The sequence below is a fragment of the Phacochoerus africanus genome, chromosome 1 (genome assembly GCF_016906955.1).
Source record: "Phacochoerus africanus isolate WHEZ1 chromosome 1, ROS_Pafr_v1, whole genome shotgun sequence".
NCBI lineage: Eukaryota > Metazoa > Chordata > Mammalia > Artiodactyla > Suidae > Phacochoerus > Phacochoerus africanus.
Window position 1 is genome coordinate 142,806,034 of NC_062544.1, and position 25,556 is coordinate 142,831,589.

Below are 25,556 nucleotides of genomic sequence, written 5' to 3' on the forward strand. Positions count from 1 at the left end.
GAATCACTGTGATGATGGTGACTCAGCTTCCTCTTAAGGGAAATAAAATGCAAAACATTTGTCACAAGTCTCCAGATTTGGATGATTTCTTTTGAATCCCATAGCAAGTATTTTTATTTAGAAGCATTTGGATGACTTTTGTTCTGAGGCAATGGACAGACAGCCCAGACAACACAGTTTTGTTTTATTCCTTAACTTGACATATAAGATGTCTAAGTTAAGATGTATGAAGATAGAACTGAAATAAATGATGTGCCCAAAAACAGTATTGATTTTTTTTCTTCCAAAAAGCTCTATTCCAATATTAGTTTAGACAAAAGAGCAAATAGGGGAGACTGGGAAAATACAGTGACTTTGGAACTGTAAATATATATCACTATTGTCTTTTGCTGTAGATTACAGTTTGCTAGTTTTGTTTTATTTTTCTTAAATAAGTTATACTTCAACTATTGTATAACTATGCAAGCATGAGCAAATCTGGGGTTCAGTTTTCATTTGCACAATGTCAAAATTGAAGTAGATTGATTACTGTTTTACTTTATTCTTATTCTTGTTTTTCCTTTTTAAAATATTTCATTACAGTTAACTGACAAGTATCCCATTGCTGTATTACAATTTGTAAAGAAAATTTAAACATTATTCTTACCCTTAGAGAATTTACAACTTAACCTGATATTACAACTATGTTCTATCTGAATATATTTTCTTTAAATGCTCAAGTCATATAAATATGTCCTTTATATGAATGCAGATAAGTGGTATGCTAACAAATGGATATCAACTGGCTCTCTCTAATGAAGAGGTGATAAAAACAAAGAAGAACTGATTGGTAGCATTTGTTGATATCCATGCCAAATATACCCCTCCTGTAGCCAACTTTAATGTGATATCATAGTCCACAGAGAGGTGTGTGGTAGAACATCACAGTAGAGGGAATCTGCACCATTATAAGTAAGGAAATTCAAGACCATAAGTTATAAAAATATAGTAAAACAATAGGAAGTGATGAGTTTTGAGTATTTGTTACTTTTATTTTTAATGTAATTTACTTAATTGTAAATTTATATAATTTAATTTTTGATAATGGACTGTTTAAAAACTGGCTTGCAAAATTCCTGTGAATTTAATAGTTGGCTCTCATGACATTGTATGAGTTGGCTCCAGAACACCATTGGTCTTCTGTCCTCCAAGCAGATCCCAAGACAAGATGAAAGGTATAAGGAATTTATTGGAGGATATGCCAGTAAATTCAGAGGGAGCCAGGTAAGCCTGGGATAATCATGAGACTGTGATGTAGATTTGACCCTGATAGAAAGACAGGGGCAGTGGAGGTTGCTGAGAAATATCCCAGTCTCCCTTCATCTAAGAATAGTTCAGCAAGGGTATTGGGGATTCTTTAAGTCAGAGCAAGCAGTTAGAGTTCTCCATGTTCCCAGGAATGGTACTGGCTTGATATTCCTGCCATGCTCAGTCAGTCCCCATGGAGCCAGGAAAAATGCTAGGAAGGGTTTCAGAGGAAGCTAGGGGTCTTGGTCAATTTAGCTTCCTGTTCTTGGATATCTGCCAGGTACAATCTTACGATTGTTATACCTTCAGTACTGCTGTGCCTTATGTTTTCCTCACCTGTTCCATCACCATAGATTTCTTTTTAATACCAGTATGATCAGTGATCCTCAAATTATTGAGTGCTCCCAATTTGTTTCAAAATAATCCTCACATTTTCAAATACAACAGAGACCCCACAGTGGTTAAAGCTTTCCTTCCTAACCTAAACTCTCTACACCCTCTCTGTTCTAACTTTACCACACCTTCTATTCACCATTGTACCACTTCCACTTGGTCCATCCATCCACCCATCCATCCAGAATATTTTGTTGGCATCCCATATGTGTAAAAACCTTGTTAGTCACATACAGCTTAGAGCCTCATGGAAGATAGATGTAAGAAAGCAGATTAATTTGAGAAAGATAGAAACATTGTTAGCCAATATGATTAGGCTGAATATTTAGTCATTTAAGTAAAATTTGATTAAAAGGTGAATTAATAAAACTCGTATATGTATTTATATATACACACATGTACATATATAAAACATTTTATTTCAGATTAAAGTAAACATGTGCAGTCATTTATTATTTTGGAGTATGAGTGCTGCCTGGGATTCCACAATTTTTAATTGTCTCTAATTTTTTCTAATTTTATTTACTTTTTAAAAATTTCAATTATTTATATATATTAAATTTATTGGAGTGTTATGACTTATAATGTGTTAGTTTCAAGTATACAGCAAAGTAAATCAGATATATATATATATATATATATATATCTGTTCTTTTTTAGATTCTTCTCTCATATAGGCTATTATACCGTATTAAGTAGATTACCCTGTGCTATACGATAGGTCCTTGATGCTTATCTATATTATCTAATTTTAAAGTATGTTTTGAAAATTTGTGTTGATTTATATTCTCATGGACTTGGCACTTTTCCTTTTCATATTCTTTTTTATCCACTTAATCCATTGAGTCAGGTGGAGGTTTGCTAAAAGAAAGTGTTAGAGGTAGTCTGTGTTTGAAGTGTGACTCTATATTACTTACTGGTTGTGTGAGCATGGAAAAATTATTTAACCACTCCTCCACAGTTTTATTTTATTTTATTTTTTTAACTTGAAAAGATACTTTTATTTTTTTATTTTTTTAAGCACATCTGTAGTTGTATAATGATCATCACAATCCAGTTTCACAGGATTTCCATCCTACAACCCAAGCACCTTCCCCCACCCCCAAACTGTCTACTCTGGAGACCATAAGTTTTTCAATGTCTGTGAGTCAGCATCTGTTCTGCAAAGAAGTTCAGTCTGTCCTTTTTTCACAATTTTCCTTAAAATAAGCATGTTGTAGTAGTAGTTACCTCACAAGTTTGTAAGAATTAAATGAGTTAATGTACATAACATTGTTAAAGATAACTTGGCACATAATAAACTCTCTGTAAATATTAGTAATCATCATCCTCATGATTACAAAACAGAGATTACAAGTTAGTATGGAAATACTGAGGCCGAAGCAATTTTAGACTCTCAGGGAACACTTAAGAAAAAGAGAAAAGAGAAGTGAAACCTTGCAACATTATAGCAAGAAAAAGTGATGTTTGTTGATTGCATTTGTGACTGCCTGGTGCCTAATGTAAATCATGGCATACAGGAAAATTTGGGTGAGTGTCTATCAATTGTTAATTGACCCAAGTTGGAAACCCAGAAAAGGCTACTAGATAAGACAGGGCCAGAAGAAAATGCAAATGAGTCCTAAACTGCAAGACAAAAAAACAAAATAATATAGAATAATAAGGGAATGGGAGACAAACCCTGCCATTATTCTCTACTACTAAAGCATGGCACTTTACTCAGTTATTTTCAATAAATTTTCTTTCATTTGCTAGATGCATTGTTAAGACATTAATTGGTGCCATATACCAATTAGAAGCCAAATTGCACAATGCCACCTCCTCAGAAAACTAATTTTTCACATGGATAATTGCCATCAGGCTGGATTTGTTCTTTTTAGCACAATTAGTTGGTCTGTATTAGCAATTCAAATAATTCATAATTTCTTTGCCTGTGCAGACATATTAAATTAACAAAAGAGAGAAGAGGTTTCATGTTTGATTGAAAAAAATATACTTTTAATGGATTTGGACTATACTTTTATTATTTAATGTATCTGTTTGACCAAAAACTTTACTTTAAAACTAAAGCAAACCTAATAATGAAAAATAAAACATTAATTTTTCCCATTGCCTTTGTGTGTGTGTGTGTGTGTCTGTGTGTGTGTGTGTGTGGACACTCTAAATAGAAAAAGTTGTCTTCTCTAAATTTAGGTAATATAAGTGTAAAAGATAATTTCCCTGTGCTTTAAGATATAATCTTTCACACAATGCTAGATACTAATTAATTTCCACGTTAGAGTCAGTCTTCCATAACTTGGTTTCTTGTGCTTAAAGGGGCTTAGGGTGGAATTAAATGAAAAGAAAAAGTAGGTAGAATCTCAACTAACTGGATAGTGATTTTAACTGATCTTACTAACTGAGCAATAGCAAGGAAAGTTTGCAAAAATTATAACAGCTTATTGTCAGGACTACTTTAAATGCTTAACTTTATTCTGGATACAAAATTTATATTAATCTTTAAACCATTGAAACCAATACAACCTCATTCCACATGTTGTGGTCAGGATGTATAATAAGGGAAAAAGCTATGCCCTTGCCTTTTTAAAATCATGCTTCTGAGGATGGTTTAGAGTCTTTGTTTAAGAATGAGTTCTGGCAGTGGGAAGAAAGAGGGAGTTTGAATGAAATAGGTCAGTAAGATCAAGAGGTACAAACTTATAGTTACAAAGCAAATTAGTCACAAGAATGAAATGTACATAATGAGGAATATAGTCAATAATGTTGCAGTATTTTTATTTTATCTTATATTTTGTCTTTTTAGGACCACACCCATGGCATAGGGAGGTTCCCAGGCTAGGGGCTGAATCGGAGCTGCAGCTGTTGGTCTACACCACAGCCACAGCCATACCAGATTCAAGCCATGTCTACAACCTGCACCACAGCTCATGGCAACACTGGATCCTTAACCCACTGAGTGAGACCAGGGATCAAACCTGCATCCTCATGGTTTCTAGTCAGATTCATTTCTGCTGAGCCACAATTGGAATTCCATGTTGCAGTATTTTTAAATGGTGATAGATAGTAACTAAAATTTTGTAATGTAATGTAAATGCATTCCATGCATTTTGTAATGTATGGAAATACTGACTCACTGTGTTATACACCTGGAATTAACATAGTGTTTTAGATCAATTATACCTCAGTTTAAAAAAATTGAATTTTTTAGTGAAATGCACTGTCTTTAATCCCAGCTGTATCAATTTTTCAGCTTAGTGGCCCTATAAAATACTATGCAAATAAAAGCTGGTATTCTAAGTTATCTATTATCATTATCATTCTTATTGCTTTAGATCAAACATTAAGTGTTTTAAGGAATGCAATATGACTATTCACTTACAGTATATTGAAGTAATTATGGTGAGAAAAAAACTCAGAGGGCTTTAATTTGTGCTATGCTTTTTTTCGTCTTTTGTATTTTTAGGGCCACACTTCCGGCATGTGGAGGTTCCCAGGCTAGAGGTCCAATCAGAGCTGTAGCCGCTGGTCTATGCCACAGCCATAGCAATGTGGGATCCAAGCCACATTTGTGACCTACACCACAGCTCATGGCAATGCCAGATCCTTAACCCACTGAGCAAGTCCAGCGATTGAACCCATAGCCTCACAGTTCCTAGTTGGATTTGTTTTGCTGTTGCATGACAGGAACTCCCTAGAGTGTGATTTCTATTTGAGCTTTGCCACAACTCTGGAGGATATGGGAGACATTCATTGTCAATGTTGCCATGTCACAATTGATGGAGCTGCTGTCAATGAGCTTATGCTTTATTGGAACTCCTTTGGTTTCAAGTGACAAAAATTAAACTCAAACTTTTATAAGGGGATTTATTGGTTTGTATAGCCAAGAATGACATTGGGGTAGCTCCTAGATTTGGGAAGAGCTATAGGCATGAGTACTTTAAAGGCTGGAACTGAGAACTCAGTTCATTTTGGATTCTCTACTGCCTCTCTGATTTGTTTCTACTGCAGAGAAGACTTTTCAATGTAGAGATAATTTCTTCCAGAACAATCTCAGGGAAGGGTGCTACTTGACCCTGACTGAGTCACATGATCTCTAATGGTCCTGTGATTTTCCAGGCTTGAGTTATGTACTTCCTGGAGATTTATTACCTTTAGAGGTGATACTGAAAATTGTCGGGAAAGGAAATCCACTGGGTGTCTAGTCCATGGTGACTAGTTTATGAGTTGTGGTGAAAACAAAATTGAAATCCTTTTCTGATCACATACCTACTTCCATCTCCTCTTCATACTTGTTCATCTTCTCAGGGTCTCTTAAAACCATAATTTCTTTGTCTTTTCCCCACTTCCATATCCTTAGCTCAGACTTCAATTATTTGTCCCATGGCCTAGTCTCTATTCAATAGATGCTGCTGTCTTCACAGTAATCCTTTGTAAGTACTGCTGCCACATTGCCTTTCTAAATAGCATTTTGCTCCTTAAAAATCATTCCATGACTGTAAAACTAAGAACAGCCTTGTCACCCTTTCATTCAAGGACCTCCAGAGAATGACTCCTTTAACTGTCTAAGCCTATTTTGCCCAACATCTCCATTGCCCTTTGAAAATGCACTAGCTATTAAGACTTAAATGTAATTTAAGCTGTTCTGTCTTCATTTTTTCCTCATGTTGTTCTTCTTTCCTCCTCAAATATATTTTCATTCTTTAATGTTCACATTAAATGTCTCCTTAATGCAAAGGAAAAACACAATTTAATCCACAATATCTTCTTACTAGTGTAATCAAATTATATTGCAAGGGAAGTTCTTGAATTAAAGCTCTTTCACAATCTGTAAGCAGTCATTGCCAAATTTATAAAATGGTTATTTATTCCATTTTATGATTTTTAATGATTTCACCAGTTATCTTTACCAATTTCTTTGCAAATTTTTTTGCTGGAAAGTTCCAACTTAGGGTTTCTATAGAATTCGTATTCCTTTCTGTTATTACATTTTTCATCTGAAAAACTTATGATAGCTTATTTTTATAATACTTGTACTTAAGAACCTGTTATTTATGGTCAGTATATGTGCCTGCGTAGATGGTCATTGCTATTTCACTCAGAATGTATTTACATTATTCCTTTCTTCGGTGAGAATTTAATTAGTATCTCAAAAGCCTCAGACTCTGTCCAAAGTACCATTGTCCAAAGGGCAATGACATGAACAAGACAGGCAAGATCTCTACCCTCCTGGGGAGTGAGTATAAGAAAAACACAATACACGAATATTTTATTTCCTCTGATCCTTTAAGCTGACCTAGTGCCCTTCTGAGTTAATACAGAAAATAAATTCTCTCAAGTAGTTTAAGTTGGATACTGTTATTTGCAACCAAAAAATTTATATGGCTATAATATGATAAATACATTCAGGATATGGATTTTTAAAATATGTAAAGAGTCACAGGAATGGCTACCTGATAAGTAGAGAGAATCATCTTTCTATCTTCCAATTCTTCTTCTTCTTTTTTTTTTTTGTCTTTTCTAGGGCCGAACGAGCGATATATGGAGGTCCCAGGCTAGGGGTCTAATTGGAGCTATAGCTGACCACCATGGCCACAGCCACAGCAATGTGGGATCCAAGTTGTTTCTGCAACCTACACCACAGCTCATGGCAATGCTGGATCCTTAACCCACTGTGAGCCATTATCTGTTGTGCAAATAAGTTCATTGTGTCCTTTTTTCAGATTCCACATGTCAATGAAAGCATTTGATATTGTGACTAATTTCACTTAGTGTGACAATTGCTAGGTCCATCCATGTTGCTAAAAATGCCAGTATTTCGTTCCATTTAATGACTGATATTCCATTGTGTATATGTACCACATCTTCTTGATCCACTCCTCTGTCAATGGACGTATATGTTGTTTCCATGTCTTGGATATTGCACATAGTGCTGCAGTGAACATTGGAGTACATGTGTCTTTACGAGTCATGGTTTTATCTGGGCAGATGCCCAGGAGTGGGATTGCTGGATCAAGTGGTAGTTCTATGTTTAGTTTTCTGAGGACTCTCCATACTGTTTTCCACAGTGGTTGCACCAGTTTACAATCCCACCAACAGGGTACTAGGGTTCCTTTTTCTCTGGCACTTACTGTTAATGAGTGGTGTTGAGTGTGTTTTTTGGCCATCCATATGTCTTCTTTGGAGAATTGTCTGTTTAGATCTTCTGCCCATTTTTTGATGGGGTTGTTTGTTTGTTTGGTCTTGAGGGGTAGGAGGTGTTTATAAATTTTGGAGATTAATCCCTTGTCCGTCGCTTCATTTGCAAAGATTTTCTCCCATTCTGTGGGTTGTCTTTTCGTGTTGTTTAGGGTTTCGTTTGCTGTGCAGAAACTTTTCAGTTTGATTAGGTCCCATTTGTTTATTTTTGTTTTTATTGTCATTACTCTAAGAAGTGGATCTGAGAAGAGGTTGCTGTCATTTATGTCAGAGAGTGTTTGCCCTATGTTTTCCTTTAGGAGTTTTATAGTGTCTGGTCTTATATCTAGGTCTTTAATCCATTTTGAGTTTATTTTTGTGTATGGTCTTAGGGAGTGTTCTGGTTTCACTCTTTTACATGGGGCCATCCAGTTTCCCCAGCACCATTTATTGAAGGGGCTCTCTATTTTCCATTGTATATTCTTGCCTCCTTTGTCATAGATTAGTTGGCTTTAGGTGCATAGAATTAATTCTGGAGTTTCTATCCTGCTCCACTGATCTATATTTCTGACTTTCGGTACCATATGGTTTTGATGATTCTTCCCCTTTGTAGTATAGTCTGATGTCAGGGAACCTGATTCCTCCAGCTCCAGTTTTCTTTCTCAAGATGTCTTTGGATATCCTGGGTCTTCAGTGCTCCAAACAAACTTTAAAATATTTTGTTCGAGTTTTGTAAAAAATGTCCTTGGTAATTTGATAGGGATTGCACTGAATCTGTAGATTGCCTTGGATCGTATAATCGTTTTGATAATATTGATGCTTCCAATCCAAGATTATGGTATGTCTTTCCATCTGTTTGTGTCATCTTTGATTTCTTTCATTAGCATTTTATAGTTTTCAGAGTACAGGTATTTTGTCTCTTTAGGTAGGTTTATTCCTAAAGATTTTATTGTTTTTGATGCCATGGTGAATGGGATTGCTTCCCTGATTTCTCTTTCTGATCTTTCATTGTTAGTGTATAGAAATGCAGTCGATTTCTGTGTATTAATTTTGTATCCTGCGGCTTTGCCAAATTCATTGATAAGCTCTAACAGTTTTCTGGTGGAGTCTTTAGGATTCTCTCGGTATAGTATCATGCCATCTGCAAGTAGTGATAGTTTTACTTCTTCCTGTCCAATCTGGATTTCTTTTATTTCTTTTACTTCTCTGGTCTCTGTGGCTAGGCCTTCCAAAACTGTGCTGAATAGTAGTGTTGAGAACAGACATCCTTGTCTTGTTCCTGATCTCAGTGGGGAATTCTTTCAGCTTTTCACCATTGAGAAGGATGCTGGCTCTGGGTTTGTCATATACGGCCTTTATCATGTTGAGGTAGGTTCCCTCTATGCCCACTTTCTGAAGGGTTTTTATCAGAAATGGGTGTTGGATTTGGTCAAAGGCTTTTTCTGCATCTATTGAGAGGATTATATGGTTTTTATTCTTCCAGTTTGTTAATGTGGTGTATCACACTGATTGATTTGTGGATATTGAAGAATGCTTGCATCCCTGGGATAAATCCCACTTGATCATGATGTACAGTCCTTTTAATGTACTGTTGGATGTGGTTCGCTAATATTTTGTTGAGGATTTTTATGTTCATCAAAGAAATTGGCCTGTAATTTTCTTTCTTTTTTTTTTGTGGTGTCTTTGTCTGGTTTTGGTATCAAGATGAGGGTGCCCTCATAGATGAGTTTGGGAGTATTCCATCCTCTGCGATTTTCTGGAATAGTTTCATAAGGATAGGTGTTAGCTCCTCTTTAAATGTTTGCTAGAATTCGCCTGTGAAACCAGTTTCAATTTCAGTGCTTGTGGTTGGTCTTTTCATCTTTTCTATTTCCTCTTGGCTTAGTCGTGGAAGATTGTACTTTTCTAAGAATTTGCCATTTCTTCTAGGTTTTCTGTTTTTTTGGCATATAGTTGCATGTAGTAGCCTCTTATGATCCTTTGTATTTCTGTAATGTCCATTATAATGTCCCCTTTTTCACTTCAAAGTTTATTTTATTTGTATTTATTTTTTTTATCTTTTTAGGGCCGCACCTGCAGCACATGGAGGGTCTGAGACTAGGAGTGTAATTTGAGCTATAGCTTCTGGCCAACTCCACGGCCACAGCAGTGCATGATCTGAGCTGTTTCTGCGACCTGCAACACAGGATCCTTAACCCACTGAGCAAGGCCAGGGATCAAACCCACAATCTCATGGTTCCTAGTCGGATTTGTTTCTGCTGTGCCATGGTGGGAACTCCTCTAAGTTTATTGATTTCAGTCCTCTGTCTTTTTTCCTGATAACTCTGGCTAAGGGTTTATCAATTTTGTTGATCTTTTCTAGAACCAGCTTTCAGTTTCATTGACCCTTTCTATGGTTTTCTTTATTTCTATTTCATTGATTTCTGCTCTGATTTTTATGATTTCTTTCATTCTGCTAACAATAGTTCTTCTCTGTTCTTCTCTCTCTAGCAGCTTTAGATGTAAAGTTAGGTTGTTTTTTTGAGATTTTTCTTGTTTCCTAAGGTAGGCTTGTGTTGGTATAAACTTCCCTCTTGTAACTGCTTTTTCTGCATCCCATATGTTTTGGAGTATTGTATCTTTGTTGTCATTTGCTTTTAGGTATTTTTTTAATTTCCTTTTTTGATTTCTTCAGTGATCCATTGGTTGTTTAGCAACATGTTGTTTAGGCTCCAAGTTCTTGTGTTTTTTGCAGCTTTTTCTTTTTGTTGATTTCCAGTCATAAAGCGCTGTGGTTGGAAAAAGATGCTTGACATGACTTCAGTTTTCTTAAATTTACCAAGGTATGATTTATGGCCCAGAATGTGATCAATCTTAGAGAATGTTTCATGTGCACTTGAGAAGTTTTATTCTGCTCCTTTTGGATGGAATGTCCTATAAATACCTATTAATTCCCTCTGGTCCAATGCTTCATTCAGGGCCTGTGTTTCCTTGTTGATTTTCTGTCTGGATGATCAATTCATTGCTATAATTGGGTGTTAAAGTCCCCCACTATTATTGCGTTATGGTCAATTTCTCCTTTAAAGGTTTTTAGCAGTTGCCTTATATAATGACGTGATCCTCTTTTGGGTGCATGTATATATATATATTTTGTTGTTGTTGTTGTTGTTGTTTTTTTCTCATGACTGGATTTTTACTAGTGTTTGGGAGACTAAACAGTACAGGAGATTATGAAGCTTGAGCTTCATCTACAAATGCTTTACACACAGAACATATGTTTCCCCAAGGAAATAAATAGTAATACCTAAAATATTCAAAAGTTAGACAATTTTGATAATGCTGTGGGTTGGGACAATGTATGTTTGAATTGGCATAAGCCTTTGATACATCACACCAGAAAAGCTTTACTGGGGAGGCAGGCACAGAGGGGCTAAATTTCCTTTCTTTTTTTTTAAATTTATTTTTAATTGTTATTTCCCCAATACAGTTTTTTTTTCCTATTGTACTGCATGATGACCCAGTTACACATACATGTACACATTCTATTTTCTGACATTACCATGCTCTGTCATAAATGACTAGAAATAGTTTCCATTGCTATACAGCAGGATCTCATTGCTGTTCCATTCCAAAGGCAATAGTTTGCATCTATTAACCCTAAGCTTCCAATCCAACCCACTCCCTCCCTCTCCCCTTGTCAACCACAAATCTGTTCTCCATGTCCTTGAGTTTCTTTTCTGTGGAAAGGGTCACTTGTGCCGTATATTAGATTCCAGACATAAGTGAAATCATATGGTATTTGTCTTTCCATCCATGTTGCTGCAAATGGCATTATGTCATTCTTTTTTATGCCTGAGTAGTATTCCATTGTGTATACATATCACCTCTTCCTAATCCAATCATCTTTTGATAGACATTTGGGTTGTTTCCATTTCTCAGCTATTGTGAATAGTGCTGCATTGAACATGTGGCTACATGCGCCTTTTTAAGGAAAGTATTGTCCAGATATGTGGCCAAGAGTGGGATTGCTGGGTCATATGGTAGTTCTTAGGTATAGATTTCTAAGGTACCTCTATACTGTTCTCCGAAGTGGTTGTACCAGCTTACATTCCCACCAACAGTGCAGGAGGGTTCCCTTTTCTCCACACCCTCTCCAGCATTTGTTATTTGTGGACTTATTAATGATGGCCATTCTGACTGGTGTGAGGTGGTATCTCATGGTAGTTTTGATTTGCATTTCTCTAATAATCAGGGATGTTGAGCATTTTTTCATGTGCTTGTTGGCCATCTGTACCCGTTCCTTGGAGAAATGTCTATTCAGGTCTCTTGCCCATTTTTCCATTGGGTTGTTGGCTTTTTTGCTATTGAATTGTATAAGTTGCTTGTATATTCTAGAGATTAAGCCCTTGTCACTTGCATTATTTGAAACTATTTTCTCCCATTGTGTTAAGTTGTCTTTTTGTTTTCATTTTGGTTTCCTTTGCTGTACAAAATCTTGTCAGTTTGATTAGGTCCCATTGGTTTATTTTTGCTTTTATTCCTGTCGCTTTGGGAGGCTGACCTAAGAAAACATTTGTAAGGTTGATGTCAGAGAATGTTTGCCTATGTTCTCTTTCAGGAGTTTGATAGTATCTTGTCTTGTATTTAAGTCTGTAAGCCATTTTGAGTTTATTTTCATGTATGGTATGAGGGTGTATTCTAGTTTCATTGATTTGCATGCAGTTGTTCAGGGTTCCCAGCAACATTTACTGACAAGACTTTTTTTTTCCATTTTATGTTCTTGCCTTCTTTTTCAGAGATTAATTGACCATAGGTGTTTGGGTTAATTTCTGGGGTCTCTATTCTGTTCCATTGGTCTGTCTGTCTGTTTTGGTACCAGTACTACACTGTCTTGATGACTGTTGACTCTGTAATATTGCCTGAAGTCTGGGGGAGTTAGGCCTCTTGCTTGGTGTTTGTTCCTCAGAATTGCTTTGGCAATTCTGGGTCTTTAGTGCTTCCATATAAATTTTTGGATTGTTTGTTCTAGTTCTTTGAAAAATGTCATGGGTCATTTGATAGGGATTGCATTGAATTGCTTTGGGTAGTATGGCCATTTTTACAATATTAATTTTTCCAACCCAGGAGCATGGAATATCTTTCCATTTCTTTACATCTTCTTTAATTTTCTTGATTAATTTTTTATAGTTTTCAGCATAAAAAAATTTCACCTCCTTGGTCAGATTTATTCCCAGGTATTTGAGTTGTTGTGGTCCAATTTTAAAAGTCATTGTATTTTGGTGTTCCTATTCTATTATTTCATTGTTAGTATATAGAAATGTTACTAATTTCTGAATGTTAATCTTGATTCTGCTACTTTGCTGAATTTGTTGATCAGTTCAAGTACTTTTTGGGTTGAGTCCTTAGGGTTTTCTATGTACAGTATCATGTCATCTGCATACAGTGACAGCATCTATTAACCCTAAGCTTCTTCTCTTCCTATTTGAATGCCTTTTATTTCTTTTGTTTGTCTAATTGCTGTGGCTAGGACTTCCAGTACTATGTTGAATAGCAGTGGTGAGAGTGGAAATCCTTGTCTTGTTCCAGATTTTAGTGGGAAGGCTTTTATCTTTTCTCCATTGAGTATTATATTTGCTGTAGGTTTGTCCTAAATGGCTTTGATTATGTTAAGGTATGTTCCCTCTATACCCATTTTGGTAAGAGTTTTTATCATGAAGGGATGTTGGACTTTGTCAAATGCTTTCTCTGCATCTATTGAGATAAGGATATGTTTTTTGTCTTTTCTCTTGTTAATGTGGTGTGCAATGTTGTTTGATTTGTCTATATTGAACCATTCTTGTGCACCTGGGATGAATCCCAACTGGTCGTGATATAGGATCTTTTTGATATGTTCTTAGATTCAGTTGGCTAAAATTTTGTTGCAAATTTTTGCATCTAAATTCATCAATGATATTGGCCTATAATTTTCTTTTTTGAAAAAGTTTGAAGAGGATAGGTATAAGTTCCTCTTTGTATGTTTGGTAGAATTCACCTGTGAAGCCATCTGGTCCTGGACTTTTATTTGTAGGGAGTGTTTTTGATTACATATTCAATTTCATTTCTAGTGATCAACCTGTGCAGTTGATCTATTTCTTCTTGATTCAGTTTTGGCAGGCTGTAAGTCTCTAGAAAGTTGTCCATTTCTTCTAGGTTTTCAAATTTGTTGGCATACAGTTTTTTTATAGTATTTATATGAGGCATGGTTTTTTGTATTTCTGTATATCCATTGTGACTTCTCCTTTTTCATTTCTCATTTTGTTTATTTTGGTTTTTTGCTCCTCTTCTTGGTGAGTCTAGCCAGAGGTTTGTCAATTTTGTTTCCCTTTTCAAAGAACGAGCTCTTAGTTTTATTCATCTTTTTCTATTGTTTTTTGAATCTCTATTTTATTGATTTCCTCTGTGATCTTCATGATTTCCTTCCTTCTGCTGACTTTAGGTTTTGTTTGTTCTTCTTTTCCTAATTCATTTCAAAGGTGGGTTAAGTTGTCGATTTTAGATTTTTCTTCTTTTTTGAGGCAGGCCTGCATTACTATGAATTTCCCTCTGAGCGCTGTTTTATGGCATCCCATAGATTTTGAGTGGTTGTGTCTTCATTATCATTTGTCTTGTGTTATTTTTCATTTCCCCCTTTTTTTTCTGTATTTTCTAGGGCCGCACCTGTGCCATATGGAGATTACCGGGCTAGGGGTCTAATCGGAGCTGTAGCTGCCAACCCACACCAGAGCCACAGCAATGCAGGATCCAAGCCACATCTCTGACCTACACCACAGCTCACGGCAATGCTGGATCTTTAACCCACTGATCAAGACCAGGGATCAAACCCACAACCTCATGGTTCCTAGTTGTATTCATTAACCACTGAGCCACAATGGGAACTCCTTTTAATTTCTTTCTTGATTTCCTCATTGACCCATGGGTTTTTTAGTAGCATGTTTTTAGTCTCCATATAGTGAGTTTTTTCTCATTTCTTTTCCTGTGGTTGATTTCTCATTTCATTCCACTGTCATCAGAGAAGATACTTGAAATAATTTCTATACTCTTAAATTTGTTGAAGTTAGCTTTGTGCCCCAGTATGTGATCAATTCTTGAGAATTTTCCATGAGCATTTGAGAAGAATGTATATTCTGATTTTTGTGAGTGTAATATACTGAAAATATTAAGTCTAACTTTTCTATTGTGTCCTTTAGGATCTCTGTTGCATTACTGATTTTCTCTCTAGAGGATCTGTCCATTGATGTGGGTTGAGTGTTAACGTCTCCTACTGTGATTGTATTTCCATCAATTTCTCCTTTTATGTCTGTTAGTATTTGTTGGAAGTATCTGGGTGCACCTATATTAGGGGCATATATGTTGATGATTGTAATATCCTCTTCTTGAATGGATTCTTTAACCATTAAATAGTGTCATTCTTTATGGCCTTTGTTTTAAATTCTATGTTGTCTGATATGAGTATTGCAATTCCTGCTTTCTTGTCTTGTCCATTGGTGTGAAATATCTTTTTCCATACCCTCACTTTCAATCTATATATGTCATTTGCTCTAAGGTGAGTTTCTTGTAGGCAGCAGATTGAAGGATTTTGCTTTTTTAACCAATCTTCCACTCTCTGTCTTTTGATTGGAACATTTAGTCCAATCACATTTAAGGTGATTATTTATAAATATGTATGTATTTCCATTTTAAACCTTGTTTTCCAGTTGATTCTGTGTTTATTTTCTTCTTTTCTTTTTTGGGTTGGATGGTTTCCATTTATTTTATGCTTGAGTACTTTTCAGTTTTTGTGAATGTAATTTAATGTTCAGTTTCGATTTGCGGTTTCCTTGTTTTTTAAGAATATTAAGTCCTTCCTATATTTGCTTGCTTTTGCCTGATAGTCATATAGGCTCAAACAAATAATTAAAATAAAAAAGAGTCTATATTTTCTTACTTTCCTTCCCCATATTATATGATTCTGATGTCTTTTTTTTTTTTCTTTTTTAAACATCTTCTTGTTTAGATCTGCATGCTGGCTTATTTAAGTGACTGCTTTCCAATTTTGGTTTCCTCCATCCTAATTCTTCTTTTTCGCTTTTTTCTCTAACTCTTTTTTATTTTTTTAATTTAGTGATGCCCTTTTAGTATTTCTTTTAGAATGGGTTTAGTATTTCTGTACTCTTTTAGCTTTTGTTTGTTGGAGAAATTCTCTTTTTCCCCTTTTCTTTTAAATGATATTCTTGCTGGATAGAATATTATAGGTTGTAATTTTTTTCCTTTCAGCACTTTAAATATCACTTGCCACTCCCTTCTGGCCTTTAGTGTTTTTGTGGAGAAATCAGCTGATAGCCTTATGGGGGTTCACTTATAATTAATGCTTTGCTTTTCTCTTGCTGCCTTAAGAATCCTCTTTATTTTTAACTTTTGCAATTTTTTTTTTTACAATATGTCTTGGTGTGGGACTTTTTGGATTCAACTTGTTTGGGGCCTTCTGTGATTCCTGTATCTTGATATCAGTATCTTTTAAATTTGGAAAGTTTCCAGTGATAATTTCTTCAAATATATTTTCAATCCCCTTTTCTTTTCTTCTCCTTCTGGAATTCCTATTATGAGTAGATTATCCTACTTTATATTATCCCATAGATCTCTTATATTGCTTTCATGTTGTTTCATTTGGTTTTCTGTCTGCTGTCCTGATTGGGTGATTCCCATTATTTGATCTTTCACATCACTAATCCATTCCTCTGCATTATTCATTCTGTGCTTTATTGCCTTTAGCTCAGTTTGATATTTACAATAGTTATATCTTCTTCTTGTATTGATCCTTTGATCATTATGTAATGTCCTTCTTTGTCTCTTAAAATATTCTTAATTTTCAGGTCTATTTTGTCTGATATGGGTATTGCTACTCCAGCTTTCTTTCGACTCCTCTTTGTATGGAATATTTTCTTTCATTCTCTCACTTTCAATTTGTATGTGTCCCTAGAAGTGAAGTGGGTCTCTTGAAGACAGCACATATATGGATCTTGATTTTGTATCCATTCAGCCAGTCTGTGTCTTTCGGTTGGAGCATTTAGTCCATTTACATTTAAGGTAATTATTGCTATGTATGTTCCTATTGCCATTTTATTTATTTTTAATTTGGTTTTGTTGCTCTTTTTTCTTTCTGTCTCTTGTTCTTTCCTCTTGTGGTTTGATGACTTCTACAGCATTGTATTTGAGTTAGTTTTTCTTATTTGCATGTGAATCAATTGTTGTTTTGGTTTACAGTTACCCTGAAGTTTTGATCTAGGAGTCTATGTATATGAGATTAAGTTCTTGGTCTCTTAATTGTGAGTACACCTCCAGTGTCCTGCATTTGTGCCCTCCTCTTCTCATGATTTATGCTTTTGGTAGCATAATTGTGCATGGATGATTTCCTATCTTTACCATCTCTTCGCCTTTAATGGTCATCCTTGTCATTTGTGTTTCTAGTTGTGGCCTTTTGTTTTCTGCCTAGAGAAGTTCTTTTAGTATTTGTTGTAAAGCTGGTTTAGTGTTGCTGAATTCTCCTAGCTTTTGCTTATCTGTAAATCTTTTGATTTCTTCTTCAAATCTGAGTAAGAGTCTTGCTGGGTAAAGTAATCTTGGTTGGAGGTTTTCTCCTTTCATTATGTTAAGTATATCATGCCACTCCCTTCTGGCCTGCAGAGTTTCTGCTGAAAAATCTGCTGATAATCTTATCGGGGTTCCCCTGTGTGTTATTTATTTCTTTTCCCTAGCTGCTTTCAAGATTTTTCTCTTTGTCTTTAATTTCAGTTAGCTTGATTAATATGTGTCTCAGGTAGTCCCTCCATGGGTTTCTTTTATACAGTACTCATTGTGCTTCCTGGATTTCAGTGAGTGGTTCCTTTCTCATGTTAGGGAAATTTTCAGCTGTTATTTCTTCAAATATTTTTTCCATACCTTTCTCTCTCTCTTCTCCTTCTGTCACCCCTATAATATGGATGTTGGTGAGTTTAATGTTGTCCTAGAAGTCTCTGAAGACTTTCTTGATTTCTTTTCAATGTTTTTTCTCTCTTCTGTTCTGCATCAGTGATTTCCACTAGTCTGTCTCTCCTTGCTTATTCATTCTTCTGCCTCCTGTATTCTGCTTGTGGTTGCTTCTAATGAATTTTTTATTTCAGTTATTGTATTTTGCATCTCTGCTTTAAGTTTTAATTCTATATTTCTTTTTTCAGTGTTTCCTGTAAATTAGAAATCTTTGCCTCCAGTTTATTTCCAGTGTCTTGCATCATCTTCAGCATCATCAGTCTAAAGTCTTTTTCCAGGACGCTGATAATCTCCATATCACTTAGCTGTCTTTCTTGGATTTTTTCTTGTTCCCTTATCTGAGTTATAGTTCTCTACCTTTTCATTTTTATAGGTTTTTAGTGTAGTATCCTTTTTTCAGACTATAGAGTTGTTGCCTCTCTTACTTCTGATGTCTTCCACCCTTGTGGCTGAAGTTGGTACAGTGCATTGCTGTAGGCTTCCTGATGGGAGGGACTGGTGCCTACCCACTGGTAAGTGGGGCTGATTCCTATTCCTCTGGTGGGTGGGACTTTGACTCTAGGTGAGATTAGATGGGCTCTGTGCCTAGGGGTCTTTAGGCAGCCCATCTACTAATGGGTGGGGCTGTGATCCCACCTGAATTATCTTTTGGCCTGGAGCTTCTCAGCACTGATGGGTGGGGTCATATTTTCCCAAAATTACCACCTCCACAGAAATACACACTAATGAATATTCTCTAGACCTTTGCCTCCAATGTCCTTCCCCCACAACAAGCCCCAGTCACCCCCTGTTTTCCCATGAGATCTTCTAAGAACTGCAGTCAGGTTCAACCCAGATTCCTCTGGAGCCTCTGCTTTGCCCTGGGACCCAGTGCACATGAAAGTCTGTGTGCACCTTTCAAGAATGGGGTCTCTGTTTCTCTGAGTCCTGTGGAACTCTTGTGCACAAACCCCACTGGCCCTCAATGCAAGATGCTCTGGGGGTTCTTTCTCCCAGTGCCAGATCCCCAGGCGTGAGTATTGACATGGTGCTCAGAACTCTCACTCCTGTAGGTTAGTCTCTGTGATATAGGTACTTTCCAGTTATGGGGCTTCCCACCTAGGAGGTATGGGGTTGCTTATATCGTGTAATCACCCGTCCTACCTCTTGATGTGGCCTCCTCTTTGTCTTCTGGAGTAGGATATCTTTTTGACAATTTCCAGTCCATTTGGTTGAAGGTTGTTCAGCATTTGGTTGTAATTTTGTTGTTTTTAGGAGAGAAGTTGAGCTTCAGTCCTTCTGTTCTGCCATCTTAATCCCATCTCCCAATAAATTGCATTTTAAACTGAATTCTTGGAGAAATAAGAAGGGATCATCCATCCATGAAATAAGAAGAGAACTTTTTGAGAACAAAAAAAAAAAAAAAAGAAAAGAAAACCTCTTGGTAATGATAATTTTAGTAGCTGAAATTTAAGATAGTAAAAACGTTGGAAGATAATGTCAAAAATTTACAATAGAATTGCAGCATAGAAAAGGTTAGAAAATGAGAGAGTTAATCTTGGAGCTCCAAAATCCACATAATAGTGTTAGAGAAAAAGAGAATGGAGAAAAAATAATGAGCAAATGTCAAGGAAATAATATAATAAAATCTCTCAGACCTGAGAGGAACAAGGATAAGAAGAAGATCCTACTTTAAAGGGGAAAAAAAAGGACATTGCAGTAGGTTCTGTACAAAAAGACCTGGTATCAGAATTTCATTCAGCAAACACTAAAAGATAATACTCTCACTATACTGAGAAATACTCTCACTATACTGAGGGAGAACATTAAACTCTGACTTAGGAGAATGTATTTAATAAAGACATTGTAAAATAAGGAGGATCTCAGACATGTGAATGTACTTCTTGCACCTTTCTCAGGAAGCTGTGGATATGTTTTCTATGGAGATGAGAAAACAAACCAAGAAAGAAGAAAATATGGAATTCAGAAAACAGAACATTCTCAAGGGGAAGTTCCAGTTGATAGTGATGGGAATCCCAGGATAGAAGAAAATCTAGAGAAAAACTAGAAAAATTTGAAAAAGGAGTGTAGAAGCCTCCAAGGAGAGTTCCCCAAGGGGAAAAATGGAAATGATATCTTTGATATCTTGGAAAATCATATGGAGAGGATTTTGTAGGTTGTGAGAAGAACTAGCAAAGCTACATTGAAAAATATGACAGTATTAATGTAAATAAAAGCCAAATTCTGATTATTTATTCAATTGGTAATTATAATAGAAATAAATTAGAAGAATGGGTTTGTGACAAGTAGATGTTCATGCAGATGGTGGAGTAAGACCATTTTGCACTGTAATATAAAGTCAACATATTATGTTTATGGTTAATAAATTCAGAAACAGCAATGTGGACATATTATTTTTATCTATGGCAGTACAGAACAGAAGAGTCACATATGGTTAACTATGTGAAAGAGGGGAAAGATAGAAGGGGATTGAATGGAAATGCTTATTTCCAATATGTCTTTTATTTCCTACTGACTATTAAAAGCTCTGTGTATAATTATGATTGGAAATAAAAGTTATTTAAAAATGTACAAGGCCATTAATTAGTATCATCACACTTCCCCCCCCACCCACCTGGCAAATAGAAAAATAAGGGAGAAAAAAAGAGAATCATGAAAATCTTCTCCCTGGAGATATTCTAAAACATGCTGGCATGTTGATCTGCATGACAGTTCACAGCATTAGAGAATCAGAGAATTAGTTTTCTGTGCTGTATTTATTTTTAACTATCATAAGATCTTGTTATAAATGAAAAATGCCTCAATAGGGACTCTTGAGGCAATTGTTCTTTGGAGATGGTATCTACAAAATGTGATTATCTCTAATGACATTATCCTAGGAGGTAATAAACCAAAGCAGGGCTCCTGCTGAGAGAGTCCTTTAAGGTGATTTAGAGAGGAAGATGCATATGATTATCTCCAAACTAATGGAGGAAAGGGTTTAAAAATTGGTCATTCAAGGCACCTAATGATTCTCATGTGTTCTGAAAAGCAAGATTGAAAACTAGGTGAGGAAATAGGAATCAGTGGGTACAGAGTGGCTTATTATTCAGGTATGTTGAGGTTAAGAGTTCAGGAGGCAGCTGTCATTGTGAAGATAGTTTGTTACTCTCAAGAAACGGCATGCCGTACCATGAGAGGCCTCTTGGGGAAGTACCAGAGTCAGTCAAGAGGCAGAGGGATCAAGGAGAAAATGTGAGATAGAATATTGTGATTTCCATGGGAAAGGCAAGGCAAGGGCAGGGTAAGCAGCTGTAGGATTGACCAGTTTGAATAACCTCAGTAGGCCATAACATACAGGATATATATATATATTTTTTGTCTTTTTTTTAGGACCACACCCATGGCACATGGAGGTTCCCAGGTAGGGGTCGAATCAGAGGTGTAGCTGCTGGCCTACACCACAGCTCACGACAACGCTGGATCCTTAACCCACTGAGTGAGGCCAGGGATTGAACACAGGTCCTCATGGGTGTTAGTCATGTTCATTTCTGCTAAGCCATGATGGGAACTCCATCATACACAATATATTGCTGGTTGTCTCCTACCTTGCTCTTGATGATGAGGGCAGAGGAATATTGCCTCCTATAGTATAAGAGCCAGATAAAGGAGGTAGTTTGGAGTATAGATTCTGGATTGGTTAGTTTACATGTGAAAGGCATGCTCCTGGGGTGAACTATTTCTATGCTGTTTGTTGTTTGCTGTTTCTAAGAATTGACTAGCTATGAGAGGGGTGATCTCTGCTCAGTTTTTAAAGTCCCAGATGCCAGAGCATTAAGAATTAAGAAAACAGGAAATATAGTTAATACATACATGAACCAGAAGGAGAGCAAAGATGCAGATGTAGGAGAAAGAGGCAAGAGAAGTGAATATGAGTTGTGGGAGGCTGTCAGAATTAACTGGGCTTTCAGCCCTTGAAGGCAAAGGTCCAAGTAGAGCAGGATTGCAGATGGGGGTAACATGAACCCAACCAAGATCTCCTAAGTAAAACCTAAAGGGCTCAGAAATGAATCATTCCCAAGGTGAAAAAAAAAAAAACAAAACATGAATTTATTTAAATAAAGTGAATGTGAGATTGGGCAATTCAAACTAATTCAACAAAACTTGGACACATGAAGTATTCCAGGCTCAGTGCTAGGCACTACAGAGGACATAGATTTGAATAAAATGGGGCCTTATTCTTTCACGAAGACGTGAGATAGGAGACAGGTCAAAACTGGATGTCAAACAGCAGTTGAGTAATTCAAGTGTCTCAGTGGTGTTACAAACTAAGGGAAATGGGCAGAGATAGCAAATGGATGCTGTCTTCTATTCTAGCACCCATGGCAGACATCACTAATTGATTGTGATGCTCTTTATCTCTCAGTCAGATCTGATATTTCTTCTGAACAGAGGCTCTTTGAAGCTGCTGGTGAATCAAAATTAACACACTTGCCATTCTTCAGTAGATGCTTTAAGATAGGAGACTGAGGACCAGGAAAACCTTCCTGGAAGAGTAATGTTCAAGTTAGCTTTAAGAAGAAGGAGTGAGTTTTCAGAGGTATTCTCAGTGGGACTTGTGGGTGGAGTGGTTTCAATAGCCTAGGCAGAAAAAATGAATGTATGGCTGCTGGAAGATTTGGAGAATGAGATGAATGGTAATTATGTGGTCTGGATAAAATTTGGGCTATGTACAAGGAAGGGATGCCTCCAGATAAAGCCAGAAAAGGATAGTTAGGCCATACTATATGCCAGATGCAAAGGTTTATAAAATTAAAACAGTTAACATTCTCTGTGTGCTTACAGTGTTCCTAAATGTAATGTTCTCAGATATGTACACACACATATATACATATATATTACGTCAGATATTGAATATAAGATATGTTGTACATTATGCATTTATATCTATTTACTTGTATTTGTTAATCTATTTTAAATGTCTCTCATTATATATAATATGCACATTTTATAAAGTGTATAATATATATCTTATATGTAATGTAATAATATAAAGATTGTTATAATTTCCTGTAGTATATAGACAAATGAACTGAAAATGGAGAACTAAAATAACCTGCGTAAGCATATATAGGCAATAAAGGACATCGTCTAGATTTAAAAGTAAGCAGTCTGACTCTAGAGGCCATCCTCTAAAACATGATAGCATACTGCTTCCTAATGGTTTGTAGTACTACTTAATTTGTTGATACTGATGAGCTTTGATTTCTGAGGTATATATTATTGTAATTAGACTTGGGTTTAGGAAGGTCAGAAGAAGTATATGGATGGTTAGGGTGGGGAAGGAAATCACTGGATTTTTGCTCATGATTTTTCCCTTGCTGTAATACAGAAGTGCTTTTATGAATTGACTTATGAATAATTAAGAACCTCCAAATTCCATTCCCCTCAGGGGCATTATTATATGCATAAGAATAGGAACAAGAATTGGTAGCACATATCTGAAAAAGGAATTGAAAAACATCTGTCATATCTATCAATTCATATGCAGTGTAAGTTCCTAAATCTCTCAACTTTCAATCACATAAGCAAGATTTGTGCTTGCAGAGGTGGCCTGTGGACATATTTCATTCAGAGGAAGAAGTGATCCATGGTGGGGTGGGAGGTGGGGATTGGTGGATCGACCAATTTTTTTTTTTCTTCTTCTTTTTAAGGCTGCACCTATAGCATATGGAAGTAACCGGGCTAGGGGTCAAATCCAAGCTGCAGCTGCCAGCCTACACCACAACCACAGCAATGCCAGATCTGAGCTACATCTGTGACCCTATACTGCAGCTTGTGACAAAACTGGATCCTTAATCCACTGAGCAAGGCCAGGAATTGAACCTGCATCCTCATGGGTATTAGTTAGGTTCTTAACCTACTGAGCCAAGATGGGAACTCCTGGATCAAGCAATCTTTGAATGATAGTGTGTCCCTACTTGTGAACTTAAACAAGGTAGAACAATCACCTATTTCCAGTAGAAGAAAACATGGCTTAGATTTCCTGCTTGGAATCACACACATAAGAGTTTATTTTCTTTGACTACCCTCTAGAATTCTTCCTTGACACGCAGGTGAATAAGCACAGGTTGTTGCCTTTCCCAGCAGTTCATAGGAGCATGAATTGATTTTCCTGAAGCCATAGCTAAACATGTCTCCACTGCCTCTGTCAAGGCAGACCAGGGTCAGGCAACATTTCTAATTGGATGAAAAAAAAAAATGCCACATTTATTTGAATGTCACAAAAGCTACTCCAGTAGCAAGTTCACAAGGTGCTAGCTGACTGTGCTATTCTTGCCACAGCATCTGTAAATAGGATCTGTGCAACAAGACTTCAGTTCTTGTTGGTGGCTTTCCTGCTTTGTGCTGTCAAGTAGATAACATGAGGCTGGCCATGATATTGTGCTCCCCTAGTGTCTCCAAGGAAATTATCCACAATTCCTCCCAGTTCCTGTACATTTTCAGTGACCTTTAGAGATGTTTAAGAATTGAGATGACAGTTTTATAGGGAAAAGCATGTTGATTTTAGGGGTTATAAGTCTTAGATACAAATTTGTGAAAATCTAGTGCTAGCTGATGTGGCCAAGCATGCCAGCTCTTGTCATCTCAATGCCCTAGTAAACGGGAAACACTCTGGGAGAGATGACAGACTATGTCCTTCCTCTTGGGAGAATTGATCCCTCCTTCTTTTCACTATTACTTTATAAAGTAAGAATTTCTAGTGTTAACTTTGTAAGAATGTAATTAATTGAAAGATATTTCTCACTGAACCAGTTATGAGCTCCAGGGGGACTGGGATTGTGACTTGTTCAATGTTAGACCCACATAACTTAGCACCAAGCCTACTTTACTCAGTGAAAATGAAAGCAGACATGAGTTTGGAGTTGCCGTTCTGGCTCATCAGGTTAAGGATCCAACATAGTGCCTGTGAGGATGTGGGTTTGATCCCTGGCCTCGCAATAGGTTAAGGTCCTGTGTTGCCTTTAAGCTGCCGTGTAGGTAGCAGGTGTGGCTTGCATCCTGCATTGCTGTTGCTGTGGCTGTGGTTTAGGTTGGCAGCGGCAGCTCCTCTAGACCTGTGCCACAGGTGTGACCCTGAACAAACAAACATTAGTTCAACATACAGTTTTTGAGAACCTGTAACATTCCCTTTGTCTACTCTTATGGCCTTGTCCTCCGAATTTAATTAATCTTAAACAGAAAATACCATTTCACAGTGCCTTAATTGTTCTTTAAATTGTGGTTTTTGAAAACTCTAAATTGAGGTATGTAGTAACCACATGCTTTTGCACAAAACCTAAATCATACAATATTAATAGTTAAACCAGAAAGACCTCTTTGCATTTCCTCAGCACCCCATCGCTCAAAAATTCTACTCCTGCTTTACTGGTGGCCTCTGTGACTAGTTTGAGAGAAGGTATCTTTCCATCAGGGTCTTATTTTGGACATCTCAGGTTACCATCACAGTCTAGGAAGCCCCAGATATGTCTACTCTCTATGCAAATTTAGGTCATGGAGCAGGGAGGGGCTATGGACCATTGATTACTGGTGTGCAACAAGACAAGTACAGAAATAAAGACTTCAGAAGATTTTAGAGCCATTTGACAGTCACTTTTATGTCTTTTGAATTTAATAAGTAAGATGGGGCTTGTATTTATTTT